Source organism: Salarias fasciatus, chromosome 18 (assembly GCF_902148845.1).
Source record: "Salarias fasciatus chromosome 18, fSalaFa1.1, whole genome shotgun sequence".
Taxonomy (NCBI): Eukaryota; Metazoa; Chordata; class Actinopteri; order Blenniiformes; family Blenniidae; genus Salarias; species Salarias fasciatus.
In genome coordinates, this window is record NC_043762.1 from 17,304,254 (window position 1) to 17,324,317 (window position 20,064).

At 41.7% G+C, this 20,064-nt stretch overlaps 1 protein-coding gene across 1 annotated transcript in view; it reads right to left on the bottom strand.

The window, feature by feature from the left end:
* brinp2 (bone morphogenetic protein/retinoic acid inducible neural-specific 2) overlaps nucleotides 1-10,026 on the bottom strand; it is a 189,472-nt gene extending 179,446 nt beyond the window's left edge. The window contains exon 1 of the mRNA XM_030115651.1: nucleotides 9,740-10,026. The gene's annotated coding sequence lies outside the window, so the exon portion shown is untranslated. The remainder of the gene's footprint in view (nucleotides 1-9,739) is intronic.
* Between the last annotated feature and the right edge of the window lie 10,038 nt (nucleotides 10,027-20,064).

The following is a 20,064-nucleotide window of genomic DNA, read 5'->3' on the forward strand; positions in this document are numbered from 1 at the left end:
ACCATGCGGCCTGAGAGACGAGAGCCATGGCAAAATACGTCCGACAGCTCTGCGCTGTGGGACCCGCTGTTGTTTCCTGTCATCTGGGTTTTGGCAGCAGCACAGTCAGTGGAAAGAGTACATTTAAAAGGTCTATCCATTTGCAAGTCAAAACTGTCGCACGATAACTTTTTAAGAAAAATACAAGAATCTAATGTAAACTGACAATCAATGCAATATGCACACTGCGTGATGTGAGTTGCATTTGGGATTCGAGGCATGCTTCCTAAATGTGCACCCCATCCTCACTTACACTCGGTTCTGTTGTTCGGAAGCTCCTCAGAGCTGCTTTTCTCAAGTATCAGCCTATATATTTCCACCCTTATCTCCTTTATTATTTATGGCTATTGATTGAGATCAAAAGAGCTCTCACTTATTTCATCCTTCAAAAGGGAGTAAGTGAAACATGCACACACCTTTCAAGCATTCCGTTCCATAAAATACTTCCCAGAGAGGAAAAGAAATCCGTCATTTTGGGGTCTTCGGATGCTAAGTCAGACTCTTGTGAATGGCTCCTTAAAGCCCTGCGCATGATTAAGTTTGAAGCTTGCACACTGGGTTACTCAGCCAAAACATGGAACCTGAAGGCGCGGCTGAGGGGAGTTAGGTTTATTAGCCGACATTTTGAAAAGTCTTCTCATGAATTAAATATGTAATCAGGCATGCAAACGGAGCCAAACAAATCTAGAGATTTAACTTCTCTGAAACCAAGCCAATAAAAAAGGAAAAATGCCTCTTCAACGAATAAATTTGCATTATTAGAGACACAGTTATTTGGAACTCATTTCCTTCACCGCACTTGGAAGAATTTCAGCTAGTTAAGTATCACATTTTGCTATGACAACAGAGGAAAGGCTGACAGACTATTGCTGATATTCAATTTTCCAAAGAGATTATAATGAATAGAAAACCCGCGTTGTGTGGTGCAAAAACTCATCTTGCACACAAATGACCAGGCTGGCTGTATCTGGAAATTGATGGCTACCCAAAGCCAATTAGTTTCATTTCACACCAAATTAAAATCTGTGCACGGAAATTTACATTTTACAAAGCTTAACATGTGAGAATGCACTCGGATGTAATTGCATGACATGCCATTCCTTAATTTTTCACCAGATTTACAATTTAGCTGTTCACTGAACACTTAAACCAAGATGTAGGATTTAGAAATGTTGGTATGATGATTACAGAGAGTAGCAATCCTCCTGTGTGCAAAGGCTGACAAACATTTGCTTATATGTCAATGCAAGCACCATAAATGTATTAAATGTATGTAACAAAATAGAAATAAAAGGTTAATTGTCTTTTTCAAAGCTATATTTATCTTTTTTCTGACATGAACAATCATATTTGAATATTAATCCACATTAAAGAGTATAGCATTGAACACACGTGAATACTTTAGTTCAGATTGATCTTAATTCCGATTTCTATTATTGTCTATTGTTGGAACCTGTCTTGTTTTTAATCTGCAGCTGCAGACAGAATCGGATCACTTTTCCTGAGCTTTCCTCTGTTCCTTCGATATTCATTTTGCAACAGGTTCCACATTTCTGCTCCCCACCTTCACACGGACGTAATCATGGTGACACATGCTTCCAGTGGGGGCTGTGGGGGCATGTCTAAACGGGCAGGAAGGCTATTATCACGTCTTCCCAGATGTTCTCGCCGGTGTCTGCTAGGCCGATGCGGCTGCGTGATTGGTTTTTAATAAGCGCACCCGAGCATTCAACTTCATCCTGCTTTGAAGCAACCCGCTCAATCTGAAGGGAATAAGGACGATGTTTGGATGTAAAATGTATTCTGGGGCCAAGGAGTATCTTACTGATGTGAAAGACAAGCTGTTTGGCTGGTTTTTTTTCTTCCTTCTTCTGCACAGTCGGCAAATTCACTGCTGCCCTCCATGCATGACATAAAACAACATGAATATAGAGTTATGCATAACTGACTCGTACTCTCTGACTTCCTTGGGCTCTCTCTTTGGTATTCTTCATACTATCAGAACTCCATCTTGCCTCTGTCTTGCACCAAAGAGGCACGAGTAAATGCCTGCACAAGGACTGAGCACATGAATGCTGATAAAGTGGGTCAAGGAAGTACAACTGGTACATTTCATCTGTATAACCTGCTTGGCTTACAGCAGTTTGTATGTGTGTGAGTGCGCGTGTGTGTGTGCGCGTGCGAATCACATTTAACAGCAACAGTGAAAAGAAAAATTAAAAATCAATGGAGACTTTCAATGTCAGAGCCAATTAATCTGCATGATATAGCTCAATACGCAGATCAATGCCGTAACTTATAATCAGTGTATTTCTCACCACGCAGTCTTTTCTGATCATTGACAGCAAACGGACACGGGTTAAAGGGAAAGCCTGGTGAGCAGAAGGTGAGAGAAAGAGACTCTCATCAGACATTGTAGTGGAATATAACTTATAAATAATGTACCGCTTTGGCGCAGAGGGTTTGGTGTTCCTTAACGTTCCTTCTTCCCTCGTCCGACAGAGGCCTGGGTGACAGGTTTTACGGTCCGCATCATTAATACATGAAGTTAAAGCAACAATGTGCTGCATTTTATGCAAATGTGTGTCCATTTTTAGAGAATTTTTTTATTCATTGTTGACAATGTAACCGCTGTATATATTATTGAAAATTTTAAATAAATAAAAACAATTAACAGGTTACTTGTATTATTAAGTTATTATGTCATTTTACTGGTCCGGCCTGGTTGAGACGTCTGCGCTGTTTGTGGTCTCTGGGCTGAGATAAATTCCAGAGCCTGGATGAGAGCTTTAAAGTCACAGTGATGCAAAAGATCAAGTAAATCCAGGATGGCCATACATTAGTCCTGCCTACAGATTAGAGGACTACTCCAAATGTCTTGTTAAATCTCTTCCAGCTGACGGACTTCTCCCATATTAAATTAATCAGCGTATCTCCCAAACCGCAGTGAAGTGCATCTGCAATTGTGTTAAACCAAACTTGAGTTTATACCAAAAGCAACTCGAGATGAGAAAAAATTTGTGCAATGTTTCAAAGTTTGAAAACATTGATTGGATGTTGGTGAGTAGATTTCAACATGATCAACAAAACTAAGTGTCTGCTGGGGACTTCCACTTTCTTTATAGCTTCTCAAATTTCACTCATTTTAGCTTAGTGTCAAAACTAAGATAGGAAAAGTAGTCATTTTATGCACATTTTCTACTTAACCTTGCTGAAACACAAGTCTAAAAAGCAATTCCCCAGCTGGCTCCCGACGCGAACCACGGATCAATCCCTCAACCGGTTTTCCAAAGAAAAACTCATTAATGTGACAGACATTTTTCCAGACAACTCAATAGCTTAGTCCATGAGAATACTTGGAAGCAGCTTATATATTAAAAAAAAATCCTCAGTGGATTAAATAAAAAAAGAAAGCAGAGTTTTTCTCTTTTTTTGAGCAGTGGTAAGAAAAGGGTATTAAAAACACCACACCCACATGCACAACACTAACACAAATGCCCTCTGACTGCCATCCACCCCCTGTGCAGATTGAAATGTCAGCGAGGCTTTGGACTGCTGCAGTTAACATTGGATCAGGATTAATGTACATATGGGAAACAATGGAGCGTTCACGCTGCTCACTCAGGCCAATTCTCCACATCCCCTCCTACTACAGCTGTAGTGGGATGCATGTGGCTTTTCCTTACAAAGAGACAAGCACTTTGATGTACAAAGAGAGGAGGAGAAAGGGCCAAGAGGAGAGAGAGAAAGAGAGTTTAACTGCCTTTCATGTTCCTCCCTCCCTGCACTCCAGTGCTCCCCTGTTTTTGCCTTGAACGAGCAACTGAAGCCAGGCACACATCCGATGTTTGCCACGAGAGGCGTGTCAGAGCCGCAGACTGAAGCGGCGGCGGTGGCGCTGATGTTGAGGGCTATTGTTTCATCTTTCTTTTTTTTTTTCTTTTTTTTTTGTTGCGAGTTCCCTAGAGGTGCTGTTTTTTAATGACGGCCACAAAAACAGAGAGGATAAAGCAAAATCTCAGCCTTGAATAAAAAGTTCATGAAGCTCACTATTCTGGCTGCGGGCTGCTTAAATTAACAGGTCACTAAAAACAAAAGATTTTATACTTACTTTGTGAATGGATGACGTTTGTTTGAAAGTGGATGACATAGATAGTCAAATATTTGGAGGTTTTTAGTTTTTTTTTTTTTGCAGATTTATATGTGAGCCCATTTAAGCTTTTCAAAAGGTATTTGAATTTCTTTCTGAAGCAGTTGACACAGGCAGGTCTGGAGTGTTTTTTTGTTGTTGTTTTTTTTTTTTTTTTTCACTGTTCAGAATAAAATTGGCTCAAAACCATATAAGCACCTGAAGTATTGACGACATGTCAGTGAGCATTAACTTTGAAATACGGGCTTTTAATTTGGGACAGCGAAAGGAAACAACTAAATTGGGCCACCCAACAATGTACTTCAAGCTGTTTCACATAATTCACAGAGTCAGTGAGACATTAGCATTTATAGAGTTTTCATTACTCTTGATTTCCGTGCTGAGAAATAGTATATTGCACAATCTAAAAAGGTTGGACAAAATTAATCGAGAGGAAGGAGGAAAAAAAATATATATTAAACTGCAAACTAACAAAAAGATACTTGATATCAAAATGCCCAGAAAATATATTTTTGTGTTATTTATGCTAAGTGGAGCAACTATGAGATCAGCCATGGACTGGTGCAAGTCGCAGCAGAGTGTGGCGATGAAGAGGGAGCCGTGAGGCAAAGTTTCTCTTCACCAGTCTGTCAACATCTCTCACCTGACCTATAGTAAGTAATGAACCCGGGTCACGACCGCAAGAATGGGATCACGGATACAAGCGGTAGAAATGAGTTTTCCTGGCAGGGTGTTGGACCTTAAGCGCCACCGAGCTGGAATTCAAACTACAACCGCGACTCCTCCGCATTGAGACGGAGCCATTTCAGGTGGGCCGGGCCTCTGATTAGGATGCGTCTCAGTGGGGACCAGGTGAAGCCAACTGGGTCAAGCCTCTGGGGTCGACCCAGAAGTGGACAGAGAGATTACATCTCTGTCAACCTGTGAGGAACTCACAGAGCTGGAGAAAGTTTCAGGGAGCATGGATTTCTGGGCTTCTTAGCTCTCCAGACTAATGTAGACTAGGTGAGACACAATATACTGTGTACGGAAGGCTGGGCAGATGGATAAATAGATGATTTACCGCTAAGCATATCCTATGTCTAATTAAAAATTCAATTAATTGTGAAAAGGAAATGTAATTAGCTGCAGAAGCATAACAATGCTACTTTAAAGTACCGATATTATGGCACCAGGCTTGGCTTTCTGTGAGGCCTCATATGTAACTAATCAAACTAATGTGACAACTTTTTAATGGCTGACCTGTCTTCCCTTCATAGGAAGAAGATTCATTATTTTATAGAGCTACTAATTTCTCTTTATATTGTGGCCGTAATTGAAAGCCTCAGCTTGAACGAGATGACAGTGAGTCCACTCGGTGGCCGTCGTAAGATGCAACAAGTTGAATCGCAGAGCAGAGCCTCATGTGACGTCCACGAAGATTATCCATTTCCCAAAATTACATGGTTAACCTCATTTCATCTCCACTTTCCTGCAAATTTTCTTTGTCTCCTACAGTGAAAGATCAAGGATCTGCAAGTGTAATTTTAGCAGAGATAGCTGTAAGTCTCTCAAAGCTTTAACACTTTCCCACCCACAGCTGCTTTAAAGGTTACAGGAAGCGAATGGTAACATTAAAGGACTTTTTTTTTTTCTTACATGATGGAAAATGTGCTTCCTCTGGAAGAAAGTCCATCTAACACCACTTTATCAGAATTAAATAGCAAAAACCTAACACCTCCCACAAAATCTGCTGGTTCTCTTTTCCAAAGCATTACATCATCTCAATCTCAGCGCTCCAGGTTGCAAACACAATTAATGCCACGATACCTCGCGATGCCTTTCTCGTTTTTCTCTCATTGATCAGTTTATTTTTCATGCCATTTCAGGTTCATATAATCCCGGTTTATTGTTTATTTCTGTCATTGTTCATTTTGTGGTCACACAGATCTAATGTGTTATATCAATGTGATAATATGCTTACACTTCTCCGTGATTGTTTCAGCTAGATGAACATTGACAAGTATTTTTCAGTCAGTCTACGCAGCCTGATTAAAATCTGTCATGCTATAGGCATAAACACAGCTCATCGAGAAAAAGCAACCTTTCCATAGTCATGCCTGGCTTCGTTTACAGATTAAACTTGTGTTTCATTCGTGTTGAAAAGGGCAAATGATGATGCTAAGAAATGATGCTGGTGGGAAATATGAAGGTGGGCTATTAAATATCAATCGTTGAAAAAAACCTGGGTTTTCAATATCTCCCCCTGTCCTTGCCATTAGAAGGGCACAGATGCATCATATGCATGAGTCAATCTGTGAAGTACAAACATTTACATTTCTATACAGATTATATGCATTTCGATGATGCTCTTTTGATCCCGCTCCAGTTGTTGGCCCAGAAATGAGTTTTCTTTCAATTATACCACCTTGGATGAAACCATAAAAAACAAGTACGAGAAGAACTGAGCATCAAATCCAGCACAAGGTGTTGTCTTTTTTTTTTCTTCTTCTTCTTCTTCTTCTTCTGCCGCTGCTTGTGCTTTCGGTAAATCGATGGGAGGAAATATCCACAGAATTATGAGATATTAAACTGGCACCTTGAAGACAACTTATCAGGAGTTGTTAGCTGTGAAATGTGTCTTCAGAGGACCGTCTAGTTCAGGGATGCATCATTACAAGAATGCAAAGTAATTTCTTTGCAGAGGAACATCATTTTTGCACTTCAGCTTCAGTTTTAAAAGCACCAACTGGAGGATTGTGAGGGGCTTTTAAAAGGATTCCACAGGGTCCTGAGCAAAATAAGAAGTGGTTTAATTTTGTGCTTATTTGATTTTGTAGAGAAACGTTGCTAGGATGAGAGAATGCATCAAGGTAACTGGCAAATCAAAGTTTTCATTTCAGCTGTAATTTTTTTAATTATTATTTCTCAAACAGACATACCAGCAGCAAAGCAGCACTGCAAAACAACTGAACAAACCACTGAGTTTCCATTTTGCACATTTGCAATGCAGGCTAAGCTGAAGTTAATGTGTGGTCTAATGCTGGGCTCCAGGCACTGATTCGATAAGCAGGCCTTGTATAATGTGCATGCAACAATGGAACTTGTGTTGACAAAGCATCAGGCCACCCAAACGAACATTTACTGATTTTTCACCGTAAAACTTCTTGAGGCCCTTCCCTCATAACTTTTTTCAAATTGCCTCAGATAATTTTTTTGAAAGATCATAATCCCACGTTTTATGTACCTTATTGAGCCCCTTGTTTACCAGGTAATGTGAACATGTATGGTGGATTAAATGCTTGCTTGTACTGCGATACTGATCTTTCTTCCATTCCTGTGGGGTATTACTCTCTTTGACGATTATCTTTCAGTCTGAAGGACATTTTAAAATTCCACCAAGCTTTGAAAACCTGTTATTTGGTTTCCTGTTTCATTAAGAATCAAACCCAACAAAGTGCTAATGCGTCTGTGATTATGTTTCAGTTTCAGCACAATGTGCCATTCATTTGGCAATAAGCAGCTCTCTTTTAAAAACAGGATCAAATAGGTATGTTCCTTCTCAGACAGGGAGACGTTTTCATTTCAGCTCTTGGACTTTTTGGATTAAGATCATTTCAGTGTTTCAGACTGAGTACAAGTTTTTTCTTGTATGATGAGATTTAATTAAACGCGTCACAAGTAATGTGACAGCTTTACAGTAAATTTACATTGAAACAAACTGAGTTGTAAGTATTGCATTCACTTATAATCACAGTTACACTGAATTTTATTCACACTTGACAGAAGACGTGGCGTCTTTGTAGAGTCGCACTCAGAAAGAGATACACTGAAATATTTATATTAAAAGGGTCATTTCCTGTGCATATGGCATTCGAGAAATTAATCAAGGAAGGACACTTGGATGTCTTGATCATATTTTAAACAAACTGCTTGAAATGGGTGGTTCAAGTTTGGAAGACATGGGCATGAACCAGGATGGCAAAGTCAAACGAGACCATTTGGTGGTTCATGGGAAACTGTACTAGGAAGATGTGTTGATTTCAATATTTATCATCTCATGTAACACTTTCCATTTTACAATAGTCAGTAATATAGTATCAGTTACAGCAGCCAGGCGGTTCAGTTTCATTCAGGTCAAGCACAGTTCCGTAGGTATTTAACATGGAAACCTGCCCAAAGCCCTTGTTTAGTGGAAAAAAGTTAAATACTAGTTTACAAAAAGTTATAAAGTTAGCTATTTGAAACTCCCCCACCCCCACCCGAGTGCGTTCTCTAATGGACATTCCTTATGCGCTCATTACTGGCTGGAGCTTTCAGTGCACCTTTTTGCCTTCGATTGAGTCCTGATGTCAGTATGGACGCACACTTACACTGCCATTAAACAACGTGGCATTAGAGCTCAGTGTGTCATGCACTCAGCCCTTCATTTACATGCTCTCACTGCTGCAGTATATCACTGAAATGTCCATAGTGTCAGCACATCTCACAATCTTCTCAAGATGAATTTGAAATTGCATTGCATACTGATTTCATTTGAACAACATTTGCAAATGAAAAGGTTGTTTTTCTTTATGCCGTCGTTTCTGGCTGTTGAATTGAGTCCTCTGTTCTACTACTTTTTCCTTCTCCATGACTGTTTGACAGGACTTCTTTTGGCTGGAGCAAGGTGGAGTGGGAGTGGATATTCGGTGTAAATCTGAAACAGGAGTTCCTCTTCTTGGATTTCCTGTGGCCACATACAGTACAAAGTAGCTGACAGGTAAATGTTGTGCTTACATGGTTCAGAGACTTTGTGAGAAATTGCATGGTGCATAGCAGGCATTCAGGGTGAGTGATGGAGCAATAATATCACACACACGCACGCAAGCACGCACGCACACACACAGGTTAGGGGAGAGAGCAGCAACGCACGTTGGTGAGCTGAAGCAGAGCAGAGGTTGAAGGACAAGTCAGGTTCGACTTCAGTTCATGAATGAAATGATCTGGCATTAATAAACTGCGCTGGGTCGACAGGCGGACGCGCGTGCACGCACACACACACACACACACAGTCAGAAATGTATGTGCAGATTGCACTGCATTATAGCAACCTCGGAGAGGCAACACGCACGTTTCCAGAGCACGATCGGGATGAGGCGGATGCACAACTCAAAATTGCACATTTGATCGCGCTCACATCATATATGCACACAGCACTTTGTGACATGAAGGGGTCGTTTCCATCAGACCCACATGTCATGTCAAATATTTACTGACACGTGCGATCTCTTCGCGTAACATTTTCCTCCTGATTGTTGACACCACGCGTCACATTTTACAGGCGCAGCTCCCCGATGATGCCGAAACGTGAAAATGAGACTCCCCATCTGTCACGTCTGATGCCAAATTCGTGCCCGTCCCCACTTCTCGTTCTCTCTAATCGATCGTGCGTCACTGGCCGTCCTGATCCCGCATCGTGTCTTGCGCGTATCGGAGTGCGCTGCGCGTAAAAACGCACGGCGGCGAAGCTGCACTTCCCCGGACTCCCGCGTTTCATTCCCTCGCCTGAGAGGCAACACTCAAACTTACCCAGGGTGTGAACGCAGGTCCTCCCCGTGCGTGTCTCGATGTTTCTGTGTCGTATCCGGGGGAAAAAAAAAAAAGAGATTGGAGAGCCCGACCAGCAAAGGCGCTAACGAACTAGTGGACGGCGGCCAAGCGCCACCGACTTCCCTTCTTCACCTCCTTCTCTCACTCTGCCCCTCTTCCCCGGGGCAGGCTGAACGGCGGCTGTAATAATCCAGGCATTGTCCTCTTCTTTAACGCCTTTAATCGGCGGTGGGATAGAGAGAGTCTCCGTCTCTCGGCACAACACTGAAGTTTACAGGAATTCTCCTTTCGGCTGGAGAAGCTGTCCGGTGTAATCCGTGTTCAAAAAAAAAAATCAGTCTGAATGAGCGAATTAAGATTATAAAGGCGGGATGGGGGGAGAACCCTCCAAATTCAGATCTTCCTTCAAACCTGGAGTTGAAATGTGACTGCAGGCGCAGGCAAAGTTTGGTTTCAGAGTATCAGAGAAGAAAGGAAAAAAATTAAAAAAAATAACAAACGACGCAGTGCAATAGAAGAAATAATCCCAGAAAGATATCTTTGTCACTCACTTCTCTCACCCAGAAAAAAAAAACAAAAAAACAACTCCAATTAGAGGCGCTGTAGCGCACCTGCGGCCGGAGAGAAGACGCGCAGGTATACACGAGCCGAGCGCCCTCCCGCGTGTGCGTGTCAGAGTGTGTATGTGTGTGTTTTATTCCGCGATTTTATTCCCGGTCCGCCGACTCTCTCTGCGCCACGGTCATCACTCAGTGTCAGGACTGGCGTTGCTTCTCCAAGACGCGCAGGAAAGCGTCTCTTTTCAGCGCCGCTCTCTCTCTCTCTCTCTCTCTCTCTCTCTCTCTCTCTCTCTCTCTCTCTCGCTCTCTCTCTCTCTCTCCATAGCTCTGTCCATCCCACAGTTGTTAAAACCACACCTCTCTCTGCAGTGATTGGCTGAAAAGGGGAATGTAGGAAAAGAGAGGAGAGCCTGGGATGAAGCATGGAGGAGAGAGAGTGAACAGGAGATAAATCTAAATGAGAGAGAGGGGAGAAGAAGATGAGAAAAGAAGTGTAAAAAGGGGAAGTAGGGTGTGTGTGTGTGTGTGCGTGTGTGAGGGGAGTTCATGCACTGTGCACTGTTTGAGCCCAAAGGGACAGACAATGTAAAAATGCATCCCTCCTTTTCTTTTCTTTTTTTTTCACCCCTCCTCTAATTCACTCCCAGTGCTTGGGCCAAATTTGTCTGCTAAAAATCTGCTTTGACTTCCAGCAAACTTGGGTTCATGCTGACCGTGTCTCCCGTCGCTCAGCACTCGTGTCCGTGCGTCTGCTCATCTCCTTTTTATGAAATTTGGTGGCTGTCAGCTAAGCAGCCTGCTTGGCGAGTCTGTGATGAATAAGTGAGCGGTTGAAGGGAGGCTGGAGAGTGAAGTGTACGTGGAATATGCTGCCCAGGGGCGTCAGGAGGGGAATAAGTAAAAGCCAGAGCTGCCTCTGTAATGGGAGCAAATGAGGTGGGCCGGATATTGTTGTGGCGCAACCGCACATGGCAGCAGGGGAAAAAAAAAAAAAAAAAGTCGACAAAATCGCTTGACAGCTCCTGAGAGAGGCTTTGATTGATGGCAACGCTCCGGGGACTGTTTCAGTATGAACTTGGTTAACTTGGAGCCACATGAAGCATTCATCACTGGCTGCCATACCGGAGTGAGATGCTCTCCGCGAGCTCAGGCGGCATTTTATTTAGAAAGGCACCCGGGGAACATGCTCACAGGAGTAGAGACTACCTATTTGCTGCTATTTTAAGAATCACATCAGCAAATCTGCAAGACTTCCTCAAATCAAAGCGTCAACGGCGGCAGCAGCTTGGAAGTCACTCATCAAGAATCTCATGTGCGCGTTGTGTACACCGAGAGTCTTGGACGTGTGCGGGAGCCAGGCCTCATGCCATGTATTACTTTTTGGTTGAATGCCAAACCTTCATGTTCAGAGGCAGCGGTGAGAGGGCGGTGAGGAAAGCAGGCTTGTGAGCGCTGCAGCAGTGCCGCTGCTCCTGGTACGTGGAGTTAAGGTTAACGATGAAGAAGGATGGGTTAAATGTAGACGAAATAGTTTATTCAAGATGATCAATAAAATGTGGGAAATCTGAACAAAAAGAGATTGTTGTTCATGGCTGTTGAGATATACGGACAATTAAAAGTGTCTGAGCATAGATTTATTATGTACAGCTGCCATCTGTTACACTTGTGCTTTAACTATATCTCTGATTTCAAACCTTTAATTTGTCTCCACTGCACTTGAAGGGAATTCAACTGTAGGACTGTGTTGTTTCATGTTTTTTGATTTTCTTTGGAGGGAAAGAAATTAGATGAGGAAAAGTCATTGCTCTGAACCAAATTAACCCCCCCCCCCCCCCCCACACACACACACACACACACACACACATACACACACACGATCTCCCACCACCGTTTCCTGCCTAAACTGACTTAGATTTGTAATGCTGAAATAGAAAAATGGTCTTGTGTTCATGCTGGAAAAAAAAGAGGAGCAGATTGGCCAATTAACAAAACTGTCAATGTGTCCCTTAGCTACAAATCTTCAACAAATTAAAACACTATTTGGTACTTTGCTTTTTTTCCTCATTTTGTTTTTGATGTGGTTTGGATTCTGATTACCATACATTTTTTAAAACGTTAAACCATTACAGTTTTTTCTTGCTTTTTCTAGATTTCCCTGCCACACTTCTCTTTATCATCTCTCTGAATCCGTTGGCCTGCTTATTCTTTTAATTTTGACTTCTTCTTTTTTTAGTCTGCCTCCATGTTTCTGTCTCCACTGTGGCATGGGGAGTTTCTCTCTCGCTCCTTTCCGTCTCTTCAATTGCCGTCTCTTCATTTACTCACTGGAAATATAAAAACTTCCAAACTTCTACTTCAAAGACCTGACGGCGCTCCAAGCAGCACTTGCAGAGTTGGAACGATTATTACCAACTATATTTGTGGCACTGAATGAGATAATAAATTGCAAATGTGGTAATATTAGATATAATCGAGTAACAAGAGATGTTTTTATAACGTACCTCTCACCTCAAATGCTCTGCATGTATGACAGTGGTACTGGAACATTTTATTGGCTGAGGGAGCATTGTTACCAAAAGAGCATTGCATTTTTCCCTCAGAGTGAAAGCCAAGTGAGCTTTTTTTCATGTCTCCTCATCAGGATTTTTTTGGTGTGGGATCATTCATTCCTGTTCTTGTCATACCTTCCTTCCTTCCTCCCTCTGCTCAGAACAAATGAGGGATTAAAACAGAGTCGCTCGGAAAGAGAAGCCCATGATGGGAGAGGAGCAAGACGACGGTGACAGCAGCTCACTGAAATCCACAGGATATGTATTTCTTTTGTCTAAGGGCTTAGAAAGTACAACACCCACTCGGTAGCTCTGCTTTATCGCCCTTCTTTTATTTACCATTGTGCCCTTCAGTGTCAGACAGTGGACAACAGGAACATTTTTCATGCTATATATAATGATCGCACCTGAAGAGTACATGTTTTTCTGTTTTTCGTCATTCATGCAGGTAAGTGTTTCAGCAAGAATTCCGCTTCCAATTGTTTAAAATAGATGCAGAACAACTAAATAACAATTGAATTGTTATTCATTCATCCAATTTGAGCAGGTTTGTGGGGGGTTTTTTTGTTTGTTTTTTTTTGGTCCTTAAGAAGAAAACCCTACTTCCTATTTTCGGAAATTAAAGAAATAAAAAATTCAGTTTCTACAAGGAAAGTACATGAAATCTGCCACACTGAAGATAAGTTTCAGCCCCAAAAAGTTTGGGATGTTGTTTAGTTTTAATCTGGTGTAAATATTTGTCACACAACAAAGCACAGACATCAAGAGAAATTAGCTCAAGTGTCGTGACAGAAAAATCAGATAATAGTATTCACTCACAGTCGGAACCTGCGCTCGGCAGAAATTTAAACAATTCAGTGAGTCTTGTGAATCTTCAAGCCTCAGGCAAATCATAGTTTCCCCCAAGGCTCTGATTGCAAAGACCTGTGAAGTCACCTTTGCAGTCTGGGCCTGTTGGTTGTTAAGTATTTTTCCTCCACCTCAAATGTGGAAACACAGAGGCAGTCAAACAGACACAGAATAATATACACCTCATACACAAAAAGCAGTTTTATTTACTGAGCCAAACTTGCAATCTTGTTCTGCTCGTGCTTCTACCTGAATAAGTTTGCCGCTGGTGTGAAGAATAGTTTTTCTCTTTCAAGAAAACAGTCTCTCCACCAGGAATGTTCACAGCATATGTGTACCGAATGAGTAAACCTCGGTGTGTGTTCTGTTCACTTTGTGACCATACGTGTGTGTTGGCTGGGTTGAATTCAAAGAACAAGGTTACTCTTGATCACATGTATGGATACAGAGCTTCTTTAATGTTAACAATGAGTCCCACATATTCACTGTTGAAGCTTTCTCGGACACATCAACCTTTACAAAGCGTCCGTCAATCCGTTCACCTTCTGCACTGCTCTCTTCACCTCAGCTGGCCTTTCGCAAATACAGGCTACACTCTCGACATTGAAGGACGAACGCACAAAGGCAGATCATCTCTCGCACTTATATTCACCTCGGACAACTTTAGAGTCAGCAGTGATCCTTGCACATGTTTCTGAACTGTGGGAGGAAGCTGTGTCACTGAGAGAAAAACCCACACATGTGCAGGGAGAACATGGGAACGCCACACAACAAGTTCCAAGACTGAACTGGAACCAGAGGTAAAAACAATCCAGGTTTACCTTCCATGCCAAGTAGAAGTTGGGATGTCGAATGCCAGATTTTGGAGTCTTTGCTACATTTAAAAGATGGTAAAGCCTTCTGAAATCAAGAGTCATTAAAATGCACAGTTTTGCTCATGCTGGGCTTGAAATATCAGATACATTTTTGGAAATGGTGTGTTACTGTGATTACACTGCTGGGTTTTGGAGCATATTCTGTTATTCAAATTAAATTCCAGTGCATCTAAAGCATACATCAGTCATAAAATTGTGGGATTAATGAAAAAAACCCATACGTTTACCCTGCAGTGATGTCTTTTATCAGGTCTTTTTCTCGTAATTTAAAAAGAGAAAAAATAAAACATGGCGGTAATAGATGTCGCCCTTACCTTAAGATTTCTCAACACATTACGTAAGATCTCACTGAAAACTATATGAATAGTCTTAGCTACCTTTAAACTGTATGTTTCAGTTCATATTTGTGAAACAAGTGTAGGTTTATCGTAGACTGACAGTTGACAGCCAGTCTATTTGATGGCGTAATGTGAATACGCCAGTCAATATCCAAATTCCAACAGACATTCGAAACATCCAGCTCTGTGTCCCTGACTGAGGATGTCAACACAAGACGATTTTCTCCTTCAGTCTTCTTGTAGTGAACTGTCCTAAGTTTCACACTCTTTTTCCTGTCATTATACGGCCTGTCTACGGAGTAAGACTTTATGTATTCTGACGGATAGTCAGATCTCGCCTTCCACTAATCTAAACTGGCAGCGCTCACTAAAACTGCACAAGTTAACCAGAAAAAAACAAAAAACAACAACAACAAAAAAAAAAAAAAATGAGCTGCAGACATTCTATGCTGACTTTTGGATCTGCAGAGGTTGTTTTTTTCTCCTTTTGCACTTTCACTTATTATCAAAAAAATTAGCTATTGTTGTGGGAGAGAAGATGCCTCCACCTCCTGAAACAGGGGTTTACACATAATCATCTGCGTGGTATAATGAGTGTGTTAAACTGCAGAGCGGCTGTAATGCCTCGTTCTCACTGCCACCTCTGTGGGCTGCTTTCCGAGCGTCGACACATTACAAGTGTGATTCTACCATGGTGGATACCCTGTAAAAGCATTGAAGCCTACTTCTTCTCTAATTACATTAAAAACAGAACAAGCAGGCACACCTGTTTTTTTTCCTCTCTCTCTTCTCTCTCTCTTTCATTGTGAACAAAGCAGCCTGTGTAGAAACAGAGGGCAGCATCGTTTGAAATAATGTACATTTTCTATCTATGTAAATTAGTGTTTCATGTCTTACACAATCAAGATGTTTACATTCGTGACCATCACATGGTGCCACCATGACTCCATCTGGCTGTTTGCAGACGTGTTCCTCACCAAACCGCAATGAGAACATCTCGAAAAAAGAAAAACGTTCAAAATTTCTAAATTGTGTACATTTTTTGTAAGGCGCAGGCCATGAGAAAAGGTCTTTACCTTTGCAGCTTCTCTTTGGGCTGACTGACTGTGGTGCTGGAAGGAGCAGTTATCAGTGTTGGTGCTGCAGTAAGCAAGAAGAGAGAGAGAGAGAGAGAGAGAGAGAGAGAGAGAGAGAGAGAGAGAGAGAGAGAGAGAGAGAGAGAGAGAGAGAGAGAAAACAGTGGCTGTCATTTATAAGAACGGTTGTAGCTTCAGAAACACTGTAAACACAATGTGTACCATAGCTAAAGCTATAAAATGAAAGGGTTGCAAATAAATAACTGAAGCCCTCATAAAACATGTCACAAAATATGAACAAACCTTCCCGTTCATTCGTTTTATCTGACTTCTGGTGGCTGTGGGCGGGAGATTGTCCCGCCGTGGACACATAACCAGGCAATCACAGGGACAATGGAGACAGACAGGCAATCACACGCTCATTTACCTATTAACTTTAAACGCATGTCAGATGACAATAGGGAGCTGGCCGGGTAATCTGTGGAGAACACACACTCACAGGGAAAACATGCTCCGTTCACATGGAAAGTCTCTTGAACCAGAGCAAAATCATTGTACACTTTGGAACATTAAAAAAAAAAAAAAAAAAAAAAAAAAAAAATCCCCCTTTTTTCTTAGTCGTTACTTGTTTGCATATTCCAATAAGGATTTCTGAAATTCATTAAAATTATTCTCTAATATGTTCACTGATCAACGAAAAATGATTTTTTTTCTCTCTTTCTCTCTCTGTTCCCTACTTTTTTTTTTTTTCTACCTCTAGCGCTATACTCAGGCTGCCTCAATGTCACGGCAGCAAGGCAAAGACAATTAAGGTGTATAAATATGTAAATATGGCCACGGTAGCTCCGCAGGAAGAACAGCGTAATGACATTTTCTGCCCTCGTTTGGCTAATCCCCAAGACACCTCCGAATTAGAAACCTTAATGACAACCAATAACGCACAGATGGTCAAACTCTGGGGGCACACTGGCCCTTCTGATGCTGCCTGGGCTCCTTGTGGCATTGCTCTTCATGCCAACAATACACACATAGACACACGCGTACACACACACACACACACACACACACCCACAAACACAAGCAAGAGGACGCAGGGAACACATGCAAACAGAGTAGCCAATGCTAGCATGCAGGGAAGCAGGCATACAAGCATGCATGATCCAGGACACACACTGTGCTCACGCACGCACACACACACACACACACAGACACGCACAGTCTTGTATTTCTATCCTTGTGGGGACCGTCCATTGACTCCCATTCATGTCTAGCCCCTAACCCTGACCCTTACCCTAACCCTAACCCACACCACAACAAAGCCTAACCCTAAAGAAATGTTTTTGCACTTTTACTTTTTTCAGTAACAACAACATGGTCAAGAAAATACTGTTTCTCCTACTTAGGACCGGAAAAAGGTCCCCACAAGGCACGTCGTTCCACGTTTTGCTATCCTTGTGGGGACATTTGGCCCCAACAAGGATAGAAATACGAGAACGCTCACACACACACACACACACACACACACACACACACACACACACACACACACAACCACAGAGGCACATTACCTTGCCAGATGCCACCCGGGCCCATGGGGGTGATCATGGTCGTAACTAGAAGGTCAGGTCTTGGCAGGCCCGTTTGAGGCCAGGCAAGGCCTCTGCCTCGGTGTGTTTTGTGTGTGTGTGTGTGTGTGTGGAGGTTATTGTTTGGTGTCTCAGGTAATATGTCCAGAGAGGCCGGGTGGCAGATGTCGACCATCCGTCTTGCAAAGCTGACATATAGAAACACTCCCTGCAGTCACATCTCCAGAGAGAAAGTCAACTCAAGTAGAGGAGTGTGTTTTTTTTTTTGTTTTTTTTTTGTGGGAGTCAGTGTGTGTGTGTGTGTGTGTGTGTGTGTGTGTGTGTGTGTGTGTGTGTGTGTGTGTGTGTGTGTGTGTGCGCGCGCGTGTGCGTGTGCGTGCGCACATATACAAAGAGCAAGGAGAGAGAGAGAGAGTAAGAGTACAGACAGAGAGCGAGATGTTTTGGCTAGTTTCCTACAGTAATTAGTTCAACCCAGCTATTTGTTCTTTCTACCTCTATTAGATGAGAAAATGTTTCTTTGGGGAGTAAGCAAGTTTTTTTTTTTTTTTTTTGCAAAGGACGAACGTGGGAAGGAAGTAGAAAGGTTTGTGAAACTTGGCAGACTCGCTTAATGAAGTAAAATGAGCCTGCACAATATGTCAGTGAGCTCAAAAATGATAATTCAGCGAACAGTAGTGTTAAAGTGTAACATACCTCATATTTCACACCAGACTGATACTGGAGAGACTAATTGCTGTTGAGTGCAGTTTCTTTGTCTATCCCAAAGAGTCTTAATTTAATGTATTGTGTCAATATCGTCTGGCTGTTTTAATGTATTTTTGTTAAAAATGTTCTTCGGACATTTTGTATCAGACTTAGTGAATGTATCTGCCTTGCTTTATGTGTGAAACCTACATTTTAAGAGCAGTACCAATTCCACTTACAGTGATCTTTCTAGAGTGGTGTAGGTGTGTGTTCAATTTCATTTGATAGTTTGTTGAGACCACAGTGGGTACATGTTAGAGAGATCTGACCGAAAATGTATATAATCAATCTTAAAAACATAAATTTTGGGAGAGTTTGTTCTCTGACACTGTTCAGTATAAAAGATCAGTATTAAGGTCAGCTGGAGGTCAGGGTCGGATAATGTTGGGGAAGTGTCAGGCTTATGGAAGCGAGTTCAGGATGTCTGCATGAGCTGACTGTAATCAGTGCAGTGTTAAATTGTGGTATGCATGTATTTTTACGAGCATATTTCTTGCAGCTCTTTTATGATCAGTATGATCAGTATTAAATTGTTGCTTGACCCTTTTTAATATTGTCTTTTGAAATGCAAAAAAATGGAATGCACAGCCTTCCTAGCTGTATGAAAGTTCTAGAAATGTTGAAGCAGTGACATATGTAAATGCTTTTCTGATATACATTTAGATAATTTGCATTTAGAGTATTTTCAGTTTCAGAGATGTGGCCTATGGTCAGAGAAGAATAGATTATTGTTCTGTATAGAAGAGGAGTGGAAAAAGTAAGGAACTCAGCTGTCTCCCCTGCTGGACTCTATTACCCTGGCAACAGTCTTTCTATTGCAACAGTTACAGTTTTACTTTCAGAAGGAAGCACTGAATGATCGACCAAATCAATAAATAGTTAGAAACACACTGCACCAAGAAAATGCTAAAAATGCTCAATCGAAGTTACTGTTCTTGGTTTCATAAAACACAGTGAATCGTGATTTTATGGCTTCACACATCCAGTATAACTGCAGATTTTGGGTGTGGCTCTGTGCGTGTTTCTACTCGAGGAGTACAAGAAGTGAAAAGGGAGAGAGAGAGAAAGACACAGTGAGAGATTACTAGCCTGCTGTCCAAGCTGTAACCTGTATTTCACCCAATGATGGATGGATGGATGGATGGGCAAATGAAGAGTGTGTCATGCCGATCTCACCAAAGATTGTAAATCAACCACTGATAGCAGGGTGGTGTCCTAGTTTGTGTTCACCATGTGTGAGGAATAGATGTGTGTACAAAGGAACAAAAAAATGTATTAAGATTCTGGCTTCTGTCCCACCAGTTCATGACAATTATGGCTCCTTATTTCTTGAATTGATGTTATTTTGTAGAACATGGATGGATGGATCAGTTTATGAATAAGATAAGTCTGTGAGTTGGGTTTACTCAATCCACATGCTTGTAAGTGATATTCGTAATTCAAAGTTAATAGCAGTTAATATTAAAGTAAACCAGACAACTATTTTAATTATGGTTAAAATGACACTGTTCTTCCTGTGTAACTGTATCAGAATGGCTCCTGATGTGACTGTTTTTTAGATGGTTTAGAGGATGCTGAGTCAGTCAGAAAGAAGAAAGAATCTCCACGTGAACCTCCATCTACGACTTGCTTGTTTCTGCTAAGCATCGTCCTATCTCTAATGTGAAGGCAGCCAAGATTAAGATGTGCTAATTATATCCACATTAACCTGGAGATGCAGTGTC